Raw genomic sequence first — 12,282 nt, forward strand, 5'->3', positions numbered from 1 at the left:
CGTGACATATCTTTTTTTCTCAGTCCGAGTGTATCATCCTCGGCGGCCGCCCCCATGGCCTACACCAGTAGAAAACCCTCTCCCAAACAAAGCCGAGCAAGTAACAAAGTACAAACTCAAGCCTCAGGGAGAGTGATGGGTGAGCCGTCCGAAGACACTTTAATAACGGGCGAACAATGGTCCCGATGCTTCCGGTACTTGGTGAGCCGATGTCCAGACCAAGTCTCAACGTTTCTATGCAGCTCGGTGTTTCCCGCGAAATTCTCCGTAGCCACCGCTTCTTCGTCATTCACTGCCGGGGTGGCCATCCGCGCAGAACGCAGTAATGAGCCCTGGAGCCACGGGGGCTGACGGAAAGGCATACTGGACCCGGCACAGGCGCTTGCCGCAAAAGTCGCATTCCCCGAACCAACAAGAGATGCTCTGCTGCTGCCCCATGCCACAGATCGGAAGGGTGCTGCCGATTATTTCCATCGTACACTGTCACACGGTCTGTAGACGACAAGGCGCCGCCCGGTCCTCGTGTTTGCGCGGGGGAGCCCGTGAGAATAGTAGAAATAATCCTTCTGGTACTTCACTCCGGAATGCCCATTCGTTACACCTTTTCCTTTTTTTATGCGTGGGTTTGAGAAACGAACGAAAACATCTTGAAAGGAGCGGGGTTCAGTCCGTGTTTGCGGGGACGTCACAATCCCTTCATCTTGCAGAAGAATTTTCCCAGCGGGGAAATTCAAGCACGAGAATTGTGGGCGAATAACGCCTTCGGGTTGCGCAGCGAAATTGAGACATTGCGGCAGTCTTTGGAATACGATATGCGAACACATTACACTTGTGATTCAGCCGTGGCGGTGGCGCGTCGCTGAAAGGAACCAATCTGTGATTGTTGCTGAATCATCACCCACCACGAAGCAGTTTGATACCGTATTTCTACTGCGCACAACACACTTGAAACCTTCAGAAACACTGCAAAAACTCGTGGATGACGCGTGGACAAAACGCACACTGGTCACAGCTGCTCGTCGGATGGTTTGGCACGCAGCGTTCAGTCATGAATGCGGAAGTTTCACTACCATGCGAGCACAAAACACACTTCGCCTGCACTGTCCACTCTCGGCACAACCGAACAGAGGATACACACATTTCAATACACTTTCATTTCACACATGCACAAAATTTTAAGACCTCGAACATTTCAAACCAGACGAAAAGCGGGATGGCGGGAGAACATAGGTCATACAGGCAGCAATACTGAATTACCCTCGCGTACCATCTCCTGCCTGGCCTCTGCTGCACCTGTCGGTGAAGGAAAGGGACCTTCACCGTGAATTGCGTGTTCGTATGGACTGAGAAAGTAGCGTATATTCTGTCCTATACAACTGTGACATTGGGCGTTGTACATCAATACCGATCACGACGCTCCCTGCTTCCTAACGAGGTGCGGCACTTCCGTGCGGGGAGACGCCATGAACCCATTTCAATTTGAACTTTCTAAACTTTCTCGTTTCTTAAAACAGTCCCTTTTTCACCTTCTTTTCCGATAAGTGGCGAAATCTCGGCTACCTCAGATTCACTGACTCTATGTTATTCCCCCATCATTAGATGTTAATCGATCCCAGGAGGTACCACTTACTCAGGGATCAACATCAGATACCGCGAGCAACATAAAACCACAATGACCAAGTTAGGCTACCTGCCTCATTTGAAAACACAATCAACAAAAAAATAAAACAAGTGTACAAGCCAAAGTAAAACAAAATGAAAAAACTTAAACTTCGACACAAGGTCTTCAGTAAGGTAACATGCACAACGACCGAGTAGAAATTATAGGACATAAAATGGCATACAACATTGCGGACTCTTATGACTCTAGCCGATCCCCGAGCGCTCAGCGTCTACCTGTATGCAGACTTCTTCCCTGACTCTGACTCCCGGACCCTCGTTGGATGGTCCGAACTTCCACCTACTCAACTCAGTCGCGGAGTGAGGCATGTGCGAAGCTAACTGACAAGACGACCGCTGCGCATGTCCGGGTTTCGTGCGTTGTACATCGTGTGTGCTGCAGTTCTCCTTTGGCCCCACAAAAACCATCCCGTTGCGATCTAGGCATTCTTCAATCTCATATTCTCCCTCTAACGTTCGGTCTACCACCGTGTCGACCAAGACTCCGACATCTGCATCCTCAGAAAACCCATTCTCATCCAACTTCATATCTGCTACTCCTACTGGTAATGCCTCATCGTCTTGTGGGACCTTCGTGGTAGAAACCGCAACTAAACCGTCTGTATCCGCTCCAGCAACCTCAACAGCTTTTGTTTCACCCAGTGGCACCGGCGTGGGAGTGTTCTCCCCAAACGCACACTCGCTCAATGGCGGAACATCCTCCTCGATCACGGAAATTACATTAACCATTTCCGCACATGGTGAACCGCGACTCATTTTTACGGAGTTTGTTTCCTCGCGAATACCTACGACCGCGATTGACCTCTGTGTGCATGGTGATTTTGGGACTTTTAACCCCACAAATCAATCAATCGTCAATCATCGACCTCTGTAAGTCAACGTCTTGAGGAGGAGTTGCGTTTAGGTTTCCTGATTCGAATTTTCCCGCCCTCTCCTTGTCTTTGTGAATGCGGCTGCCACCCGTCGAATTCCACTTTCGTCGCTGGTACCGATAGCATTCTCGCCAAAAGTGACCAATTCTGCCACAATTACAACACCCGCCGGGATAAGAGAGCTTCTTAGGGAATTCCTGCCAATTTCGTTTCACCTTATTGCGTACTGCCAAGCTCTCCACAAGTTTTTCGAGGTGGTCAAGGTGGCTATGCATCTCATGAACATCCGCGTCCTCTTCTACGTGTCGAGTGGGTAACGAATGGCTGCTCGAGACTTTCTCATTCTGCTCCTCCTTGACCGCTATGGCAACGGCCTCGTCAAACAATTTTGGGTCTCGAGAGAGAACAAATCTGCAGACCGGATCCCTCAGGCCTAATAAAAATTGCGAGAGCAATTGTTCGTCTAGAATTTCGCGGCGCAGTAAAGCTTTCACCGGATCCTGACTATCGGAGCTTGCCAGGGTGGCGGTCCCGAGGATGCGCAAGCGACTCGCAAATGACCGCACCTCCTCATCTGCCTTCTGCCTCATGTTTAAAACCCTTCCATTTTGAAGATAAGGGGCTCTGTATTGAACCTCTTGAGGGCCACATATTTGAATTCAGAAAAAGTTGAAGCCGCAGCGACGCCATCATCCGACCACGCAAAATCGTGCGCTACCATCTTGCATCGTGCTATGCAGACCAGCTCATTATCCCGCCATCCACCCAAGTCACCAACCTGTTCCAAAATTTTCAAGAAAACCCCAATATCCGGACCCGTATCACCTCCCGTAAACGATGGAACCATGTCCGCTAACATTAGGGCGCTCATTTTGACTAGGTCGTCTCTGTCGGTCATCTTATTAGCCTGCTCGTTCATTTTGCCGCCTCTCCTTCCCTAGTACGAGGGTGAAATCTCGCACCGTTGCCCCAACAGTAATCCCACCGCTGCCACCACTTGAGACGTCCCCCGCACTCCACCGATCGCCAGAGAGGGAAGAACACTAAACCTTTTTTCTATCAGGCTCCCTCTTGGCTACGTGTCTCAATCACTTTGCACATACAGGGATTCGTGCTGGGGCCGGGAAGTAAAAAACGCTACGACCTGTTTCTGTTTACTGATTCATTTAATTTAATAGCAAGTGCAAATGGCGTACACACATACTGTCCGTGAACGACATCTATGTTACACGAAATTGTAACACGTCAGCAAATACTCGCGACACGCAAAACAGGATACATAAGTTAAGTAACTGTGACAATACAAGGGTGCCTTATTACAAAGTAAACGCACGACGACACAAATGATAAAGTCATTAACTAACAAAACCGCGCAATGTCTCAATTCGCCACCTCTCTTCCCGCAAAGCTAATCTAAATAAGGTGCATAAAGTCCGTCTCACGAAAGGTCCATGTTGACGGGGGCCTCGGAGCTGGTTGTTCGAGTCGGGGCTCAGGGCTTCCTCCTGGAGTCATTGTCAAATTCGACAGCGTCTTCATCGTCTTCGTCATCGTCGCCTTTCTCATGCCTCTCAGTGATCTCCATCTTAGCCCTCTTACGTAACGTTCCATTCACTCGCCTCCTATCCCCAACTTTCATTCCTCATCGTACCGTCCTTGTCCCAGTGATCATCTCATCGCCTCTCATCGCTATCTCTTCGCACCATTATCTTCCTTTTCCATTCCGTCTCTCTACCACCTCAATCTCAACGCTCCGTCTCTCTGACTTTCTTCGCATCGCATCTCTGACTCGACAAGGCGCCGACAAGGCGCCTTGTCGAGTCAGAGATGCAATGCGAAGACGACAAGGCGCCGCCCGGTCCTCGTGTTTGCGCGGGGGAGCCCTTGAGAATAGTAGAAATAAGCCTTCTGGTACTTCACTCCGGAATGCCCATTCGTTACACCTTTTCCTTTTTTTGATGCGTGGGTTTGAGAAACGAACGAAAACATCTTGAAAGGAGCGGGGTTCAGTCCGTTTTTGCGGGGACGTCACAGTAGTATAAAAATGCCATATAATATTGTTCTTACAAAACAGATGGCACTCACAGCGTAGTATTCCTTTTCATCACTCTTCATCAGCTGCATTGGTGGCAAAGTAAGATGAAATTCCACTGATCATTTTCTTCTTCCGGCACGTGCATATGTACCTGAAACGAAATTAAAAAAACATCATCAAAAACACCAAAATAAAAGTAGCAGCATGTGTTTTGGTACACCACAGTATGCATGAGAGGTATAACTAAGGAACAAATGTAAAAATGTTCCAAAAGACAGGCCAGTTCATGATTCAAGATATAGACTCATACATAACACAGCAAAATATAGCAAAACTACATAGACGTTTCACCCAATATGCAGCTGGCATCCTCAGTATGCCCTGCAACCAAATAAGTGGAGCCAAGACACTTAAAGACTAAAGAGATAGAAAACCTATTCAGTCCAAAGTTCTTGGAACACAAGTCTAGATGATACTCTTCCGAGAATCATACACTCAAAGTCCCGCGTCGTTGTCGTTCCGCTGCCCTTGAAGTTTCTCTTCCAGGAAACCTCGCGTCTTCAATTTGCCTCTCTCCAAGCTTCAATCTTCTTCGCCGGAAACACGTCGGCTTCACACACGCAGCTGTTGCCACGCGTCCTCGCTCGATAGCGGTAGACACACGCTCTTGCCTGTAGCTCGAGCCTTCACCCCTCAGGTGGAAATCATCTTCTTCTCCTGCTTTGTCTCCACGGACAAAACCTTCGCCGACTACACGGCGGAATCCCTACGCACTCTGGCGCAACTTTCGTCTTCTCCTGATCTCTCGTCTCGGCTGCTCGGTTAAATACCTTGCGCGCGACATTCCAGAAGGTTCTCATCATTTCGTCGGCGCGATACGCAGCGAAGGCTGGGAAGAAGGCGAGACGGTTGGAATGCCCTCCGCGGCCGATGACTCAACTCGGTATGACCACGCCCCTTTCGTTCTGGAACTTTCGCGGGCTATCTCGGCCGCCGATGTGGGGCGAGGAGGTTCGTCGGCGAAGCCACGCTTCTGAGGGGAGAGCGCGCGCTCCGGGGGGGGGGGGTGAGCCTTTAGATGTTTGTTTTCTTTTTCTTTTGACCTCGCGGCGCCACTCCGGCGTTTCGTCGCGACAATTTGGCGGCGCGCCCATTTTTAGCGCTCGTTCTGTGACACTGCCCCCCACTTTAAGAATATTATCTCATAATATTCAAAACCACACAAACGAGCGCGAACAGTCACCACACACTCTGAAACACTGTAACACAAACCGTCGCTCATGGCACTTCACATTCGCAATAGATCGCTCAATACAATCTCACATTATAGTTCAATTCCACAACACATGAAATATAGCCACAGGTACACGACTACAACACTTCATCACTCATTCCAAACAATACAAACGTGCAAAGTTCTCTCATTACAACAATTATACAACACTATACATCACATCACAGCACAGACACTTCGACACTTGCGACACAAGATAACACAACATTAACACAACATATGGCACTCAGCACTGCCAAACACATTCTGATTCGACCTCAGCACCTATCCTGTGTATTTCGAGCTGCGCTTGCGTCCTTTCTTGCGGTGCTCGCTCGATCTCTTCTTGTTTTTCCTTGTTCTTTTTCGGCGAGCCTTTTCCAACGACGGTATCTGAGGCAGCGTCTCAGCCATCGTTGTCAGTTCCGACCCTGCTAACGGGTCATGACGTTCGACAGGTTTGGTCTGTTTATTTACCAGCTTGTTCCAGTCTCTACATTTGGCCTGGCTGGCCGACTCCGTCTCCTTTACACTGTCGGTCGGTTGGGGTCGTGCCGACGTACGTCCAGCTGCCCAGCGCGTGAACTCATTCAACACGATCGTCTTCTCATTCGCTGTCTCTTGCGCCGCGGCTTCACCTTGGGCTCTAGTGAGGTCCGTCACGGGATGCTCCTCCACTGTATCTCGCGGTCGCTGGGTTGGCGAGGGCTCTATCTTTGGGTCTTCTTCCAAACATTCCGGATCATTTGGTCCTCGCGCCCCGGCGATGTTTCCGATGACAAGGTCGTAAAAGGGGGTCGTCATACATATAGCGGTAACCTTCCCGCTGAAGTACGGGGTTTCCACTTCAATCTATGCTTTGGGAAGCACCCGAACCGAACGGTCAATTAGGCAAACTGGTTTAGTTTTGCCTGTTAGCTCACTTTCCCGCACCAGATTTCTCCGCACGATAACAGCGGAGCTGCCGGTATCTCTTAACACCGTAATCTCTTTGTCTGCAACTTTTCCAGGTAGCGTTGGCATTCCCGTCGAAACACCGGTTGGCTGTTTTGACATTAGAGCACCCACAATAGGAATTTTCTCGCCATTCTTCAGCTCTACGAATCCATCGGTGACGGCATTATTATCAGATTTTGGTGCCGCTTGCAGACAGGATAGCTGGTGAGTTTGACTCACCACGTTCCGACAAGCGTCTGTTTTGTGCCCAGTCTGACCACACTTAAAACATTTTACTGCCGTAGGGCTCGTAAAGATCGTTCGACAGTTTTTCGCGCGATGACCCACTCGGTTGCACAGAAAACATCGCGGAATGCTCTCTGGTGCACGCTTCTTTTCTTCGGGAGCCAATTTCTTCGAATCATCGGAACAATCCTTCTTGACCTTGGCCAAATTAGTTCCACCTTGCGCTTCCAAGAATTGATCAGCCAATTCAAGCATTCCTTCAAGTGACTCAGCCTTCCTCTCTTTCAAGTACAGCGACAGGCTTGGGTGGCAACTAGTAAGAAATTGTTCTCTAATTAGGAGCTCTCTAAGCTCATCGTACTCCTGCGCTGTCCCTGAAAGTTCAATCCATCTGTCGAAATAATGACTAAGTCGGGCGGCGTACTGTGTAGCCGTCTCACCATCAGCTGGCTTTCCTGTCCGAAATCTGTCCCGGAATCCTTCTACAGTAAATCTAAATCGCTTCAGCAAAGCAGCTTTCACCTTTGCATAGTTGGCTGCATCGGTCGGCGTCAGCCTACCGTACACACTGAGCGCTTCACCACTCAAGCAAGTACTCAAAGCAGTTGCCCATTGATGTTCCGGCCAATTCTGGCTCCTCGCAATAGTCTCAAATCAGTGAAGGTACGCGTCAAGGTCGTCCTTCCTTTCATCAAAGGCTACGAGCAGCTTGCTTGGGTTCGAGCGGAAGCCGTGATCTTCCCGTTCGCTGCTTTCAACTCTAGGTTGGACGGGAGTTTCACTTCGCTGTTGCAAACGGAGCCGCCCGAGTTCCATCTCGTGCTGCCGCTGCCGTTCCCTTTCCTCTCTTTCTTCTTTCAGCTGTCGCTCCTTTGCCTCTCTTTCTTCTCTCGCCCTCTCAGCGGCCAGCTTTTCTCTCTCCAATTCCAACTTCAATTGTTGCTCTCTTTCTTCCTTCTCTCTCAAAGCTGCCAACCTCTCTCTCTCCAACTCAGCCGCTTTTTCTTCCTTGGCCCTCTCAGCTGCCAACCTCTCTCGTTCCAACTCAGCTTCTTTTTCCGCTTTGGCTCTTTCGACCGCCAGCCTTTCTTTTTCCAGCTCAGCTGCCTTTTCTTCTTTGGCCCTCTCTTTTTCTTCTTTTTCCTTCTGGGTGACCCACTTCCGTAGTTCGGCGCCAGAAAGACCCATCTTCTCACCAAGAGCTACTAACTTTTCGAGATCCATGGTGTCTCGCAAATAAAGTCTTACCGCGTGTAAAAAGTATCTGCCTAAATCAGTCTATTGGAACACTCCCCTGCACTCGTTAACGAGAACACTGAACAACACACAAAATCGTTCCGATAGCACTATCAACAACTCGAGGCTCTTTCTCACTACTTTGGACACACTGTGCACCAAAAGGTCCTGTGTCGCGGACGCCAGATTAATTGTCACACAGGTCCCGTTAATTAGGGAGGCGATCGCCGGGCTCATTCCAAGAGCCGAAGTATCGGCCCCCCCGAAACGCACCACGAAAGCGTGGACAATTTAGAATTGGTCCTTATTGGTGTGCCAGCAGAAGCCGGCTGTGGCCCAAAGAACAAGTCAGAGCCGAGAGTCGATAAACAAACAAAATTATATTCTCAACAATGGCAGATCGAAAACCATACACAAAAATGCACACTCCACAATAGTTACAAACAATACGTCACCAATCAAACAACGTACTACACAGTACAATCAGCCACACTCGAACACAACAGACACAGACAACAATACGCACTACAATGCAGTCGCATGCATTGAACAGCCAAGACACTTAAAGACTAAAGAGATAGAAAACCTATTCAGTCCAAAGTTCTTGGAACACAAGTCTAGATGATACTCTTCCGAGAATCACTCACTCAAAGTCCAGCGTCGTTGTCGTTCCGCTGCCCTTGAAGTTTCTCTTCCAGGAAACCTCGCGTCTTCAATTGGCCTCTCTCCAAGCTTCAATCTTCTTCGCCAGAAACCCGTCGGCTTCACACACGCAGCTGTTGCCACGCGTCCTCGCTCGATAGTGGTAGACACACGCTCTTGCCTGTAGCTCGAGCCTTCACCCCTCAGGTGGAAATCATCTTCTTCTCCTGCTTTGTCTCCACGGACAAAACCTTCACCGACTACACGGCGGAATCACTACGCACTCTGGCGCAACTTCCGTCTTCTCCTGATCTCTCGTCTCGGCTGCTCGGTTAAATACCTTGCGCGTGACATTCCAGAAGGTTCTCATCATTTCGTCGGCGCGATACGCAGCGAAGGCTGGGAAGAGGGCGAGAAGGTTGGAATGCCCTCCGTGGCCGATGACTCAACTCGGTATGACCACGCCCCTTTCGTTCTGGAACTTTCGCGGGCTATCTCGGCCGCCGATGTGGGGCGAGGAGGTTCGTCGGCGAAGCCACGCTTCCGAGGGGAGAGCGCGCGCCCCGGGGGGAGCCTTTAGATGTTTGTTTTCTTTTTCTTTTGACCTCGCGGCGCCACTCCGGCGTTTCGTCGCGACAATTTGGCGGCGCGCCCATTTTTAGCGCTCGTTCTGTGACATCTGCCTATTTCACTCATGCATGTGTTGTCACATACATCGCTGATCAGCGCTTGCAGTCATATAGACGGAAAACAAGGTTGGTGAATTGTAACGAAGCCATTATCTGAGCTGGTTTATGAACGACACCCAGAAACACATGCAAAAGGGAACATGGAGTGGGCTGCGAGAAAACACAAAACCCATTTTAGATGCGGAGCATCTTATACTCGCGCCTTGTAGTGCGCCGTCCACACCGCTTCTCGAACATTCGACAGCTGACGCGCGCGCATGCGCCGTCGCGCCGTCGCCCACTCTTCCACCATCCGTGCATCCCTTCCTCCTCTACACACCGCGCGCGCTTCACTCCTCCACCATCTGTGCACCCTTCCTCCTCTACACACCGCGTTCGACATCTACGATTCTCCTGATTCTCCAGTGGACGCGCATGTGGCGTCGCGCTTCGAGAACATTCAACAGCTGACAGTGCATGCGCCGTCGTGCTGTATATATACTCAAGGTCGGCGCTCGCTCGCTCAGTTGCCGCTCGTCGGTTGGTTTGTACGGCGCGTCGACGTCCAAGGTCGCGGTGAAATGAATTCCAACGAATCCACAAACACAATGATCGACGTCCCTTCGACCAGCGCCGCCCTTTCGCATACGTGTGTACGTGTTCACTCATTTAACACCCCCTCCTACAACCACGTTAACCAATTTAGCCATCGACTTAAGTAAGTCGCAATTTAACAGCCCATTTCACAACCACGTTAACCAATTTAGCCATCGACCCAAGTAAATCGCACTTTAACACCCCGTTAACCAATTATATGGTCCGCATCCTCCTCAGTGTTCCCCCGAGGGAAGCTGCGGGCAATTTTTTTTCTGTACCTTACTATGAAAGTTTTTGAGGCTCTATTCGTATAGCGCTTCACCCCCGGGTATTAAAACAATGTTCAAGCCTTGGTAAACGGACTCTCTAAGCCCAAAGACAGCACCCCTGCGTATGATCAAAACAGGGTACAAGTTCCTGTACGGTGGCTGCGACACCACTTATATTGGCAAAACTAGCAGGAACTGGTCAACGAGTGTTCATGAACACAAAGAGACATCACAAAAATCACAAATTCTTAGACAAAATACATCAAACACTGCTTGAAAATGGGGCATGCCTTCGAATTTCGTAATTCGTTGACGCCGGCTCGAGAACCAAAGAGAGGGAAGAGAAAGCTTTTTGAGTCGTGGTTAGATCGTCGTGACCAGCCAGCGTGCAACAACAATCACGTCCTCCATACGAATGAGTAGACACATATGAGACAATCGGTGAATTTGGTCACCTTCACACATTTGGTGCCAATGCACACTGTGGATGCCACTCACATAGGAGGCGAAATGTCTGTGTAGATTTGTTATAGTTTGTTGTGTAAAGTCGGAGAACATTATATAATTACTAAGGAACAGAGTTTTATTTCCATGATAATTTGCAAAATATTCAAATAAGTTAAGAAGAAAAAAATTATTTAGTAAAAGAAAACAAATATTTAGAGCCTTGATTTCTATCTTTGCGTACGTAAATCCCTCCTGAGACAAAACAAACATTGCTACTCAGCATTCAAGCCATGCGTGGACTACCGATAATCTACCATCCCATGATTATGCTATTTCCAGTGAACTGTTTTCTTGGAAATTGTTATCTATGTGTCTTTTCTATTTGGCTACACCACCCGTGGTAATTCAAGAAGTGCAACAGTTGAATACCAAATTTTTGGTTAGTAGTTAGCTCAACGAGTGCCTCTCACTCTATCAGATTGCTCCTTCTAAATTTGAAGCATCAAAACAAACTTGACCCAATTTTATACATTTGCCTTAAGTGAAACTATCCAATTTTTTTAGAATAGAAAAAGCTTAGTTTTTTGCTCTGCCATTTGTCCTATAAGATTACAACTGTATGTACTTCCTCGTCATGAAGACATTGTATCAGTGGCTTCACAGAGACATTCTCTTGAATGTCATGTGAAGCTGTAAATTCACAACAAAACACGGCTAACTCACGTACAATGCCTAGCCTTCATTATACTGGTAAAACTTATGTTAGAAATATATTGCATCGTGTAAAGCAACAGAATACCTGCAAATTACGACATATTGTTTGCAACATACCATCTCTCTGACACTCAAATTACTCTAATATGCATCACTCTATGATAACTCTGTCGGAGCTTGAAGCACACTGAACAAAAACCTAAAAAAAAGACGAAAGCATCGAAATACCACTTCAGACAGCTTCTCTTCTGATAAACATTTTACTTTCAGTGTTTCTGAAGATCTGCCTGCAGTTTTGAATCATTGCTAGCAGGCCGCAGCTGCACTCCAATCTTTTTAGGGCAGCACCTTGATGGGCATGGTGTCAGATGTCCCTGCGGCGTATGAAAGCTTCTTGTCTTGCTGTTTCTCTTTCACCACCCCTGCTTTACATCGTGCACTCTTTCTTCAAAAGAAGCACTAAGATGGCTCCCTTTTCGGGGCTGTACTCTGCTGCCGGCAGAATTATTCACTGTCGGTGCTATTCATATTCGTTATAGGAACCCTACAAGGGGAATGTAGTGAGTTGAGAGACACGAGCTATAGCTGGCGATGTTTCAAACCCATTTCAGGGGATGGTAAGTGTCACCTCCTCTACTTATTCAAGTGGCCACTAGATGCGGCAGTT

The 12,282-nt window shown here is 48.6% G+C and overlaps 2 protein-coding genes across 6 annotated transcripts in view; one reads left to right on the forward strand and one right to left on the reverse strand.

The window, feature by feature from the left end:
* The window catches only part of LOC119161647 (low choriolytic enzyme), a 1,178,895-nt gene that overhangs the window by 737,806 nt on the left and 428,807 nt on the right, over nucleotides 1–12,282 (forward strand). The gene's annotated exons all lie outside the window — the stretch shown is intronic.
* Nucleotides 1–12,282, reverse strand: part of LOC142776727 (uncharacterized) — a 239,037-nt gene that overhangs the window by 3,995 nt on the left and 222,760 nt on the right. The window contains exon 4 of the mRNA XM_075880931.1: nucleotides 4,638–4,738. The gene's annotated coding sequence lies outside the window, so the exon portion shown is untranslated. The remainder of the gene's footprint in view (nucleotides 1–4,637; nucleotides 4,739–12,282) is intronic.

This window comes from Rhipicephalus microplus, chromosome X (genome assembly GCF_043290135.1).
Source record: "Rhipicephalus microplus isolate Deutch F79 chromosome X, USDA_Rmic, whole genome shotgun sequence".
Classification (NCBI taxonomy): Eukaryota; Metazoa; Arthropoda; class Arachnida; order Ixodida; family Ixodidae; genus Rhipicephalus; species Rhipicephalus microplus.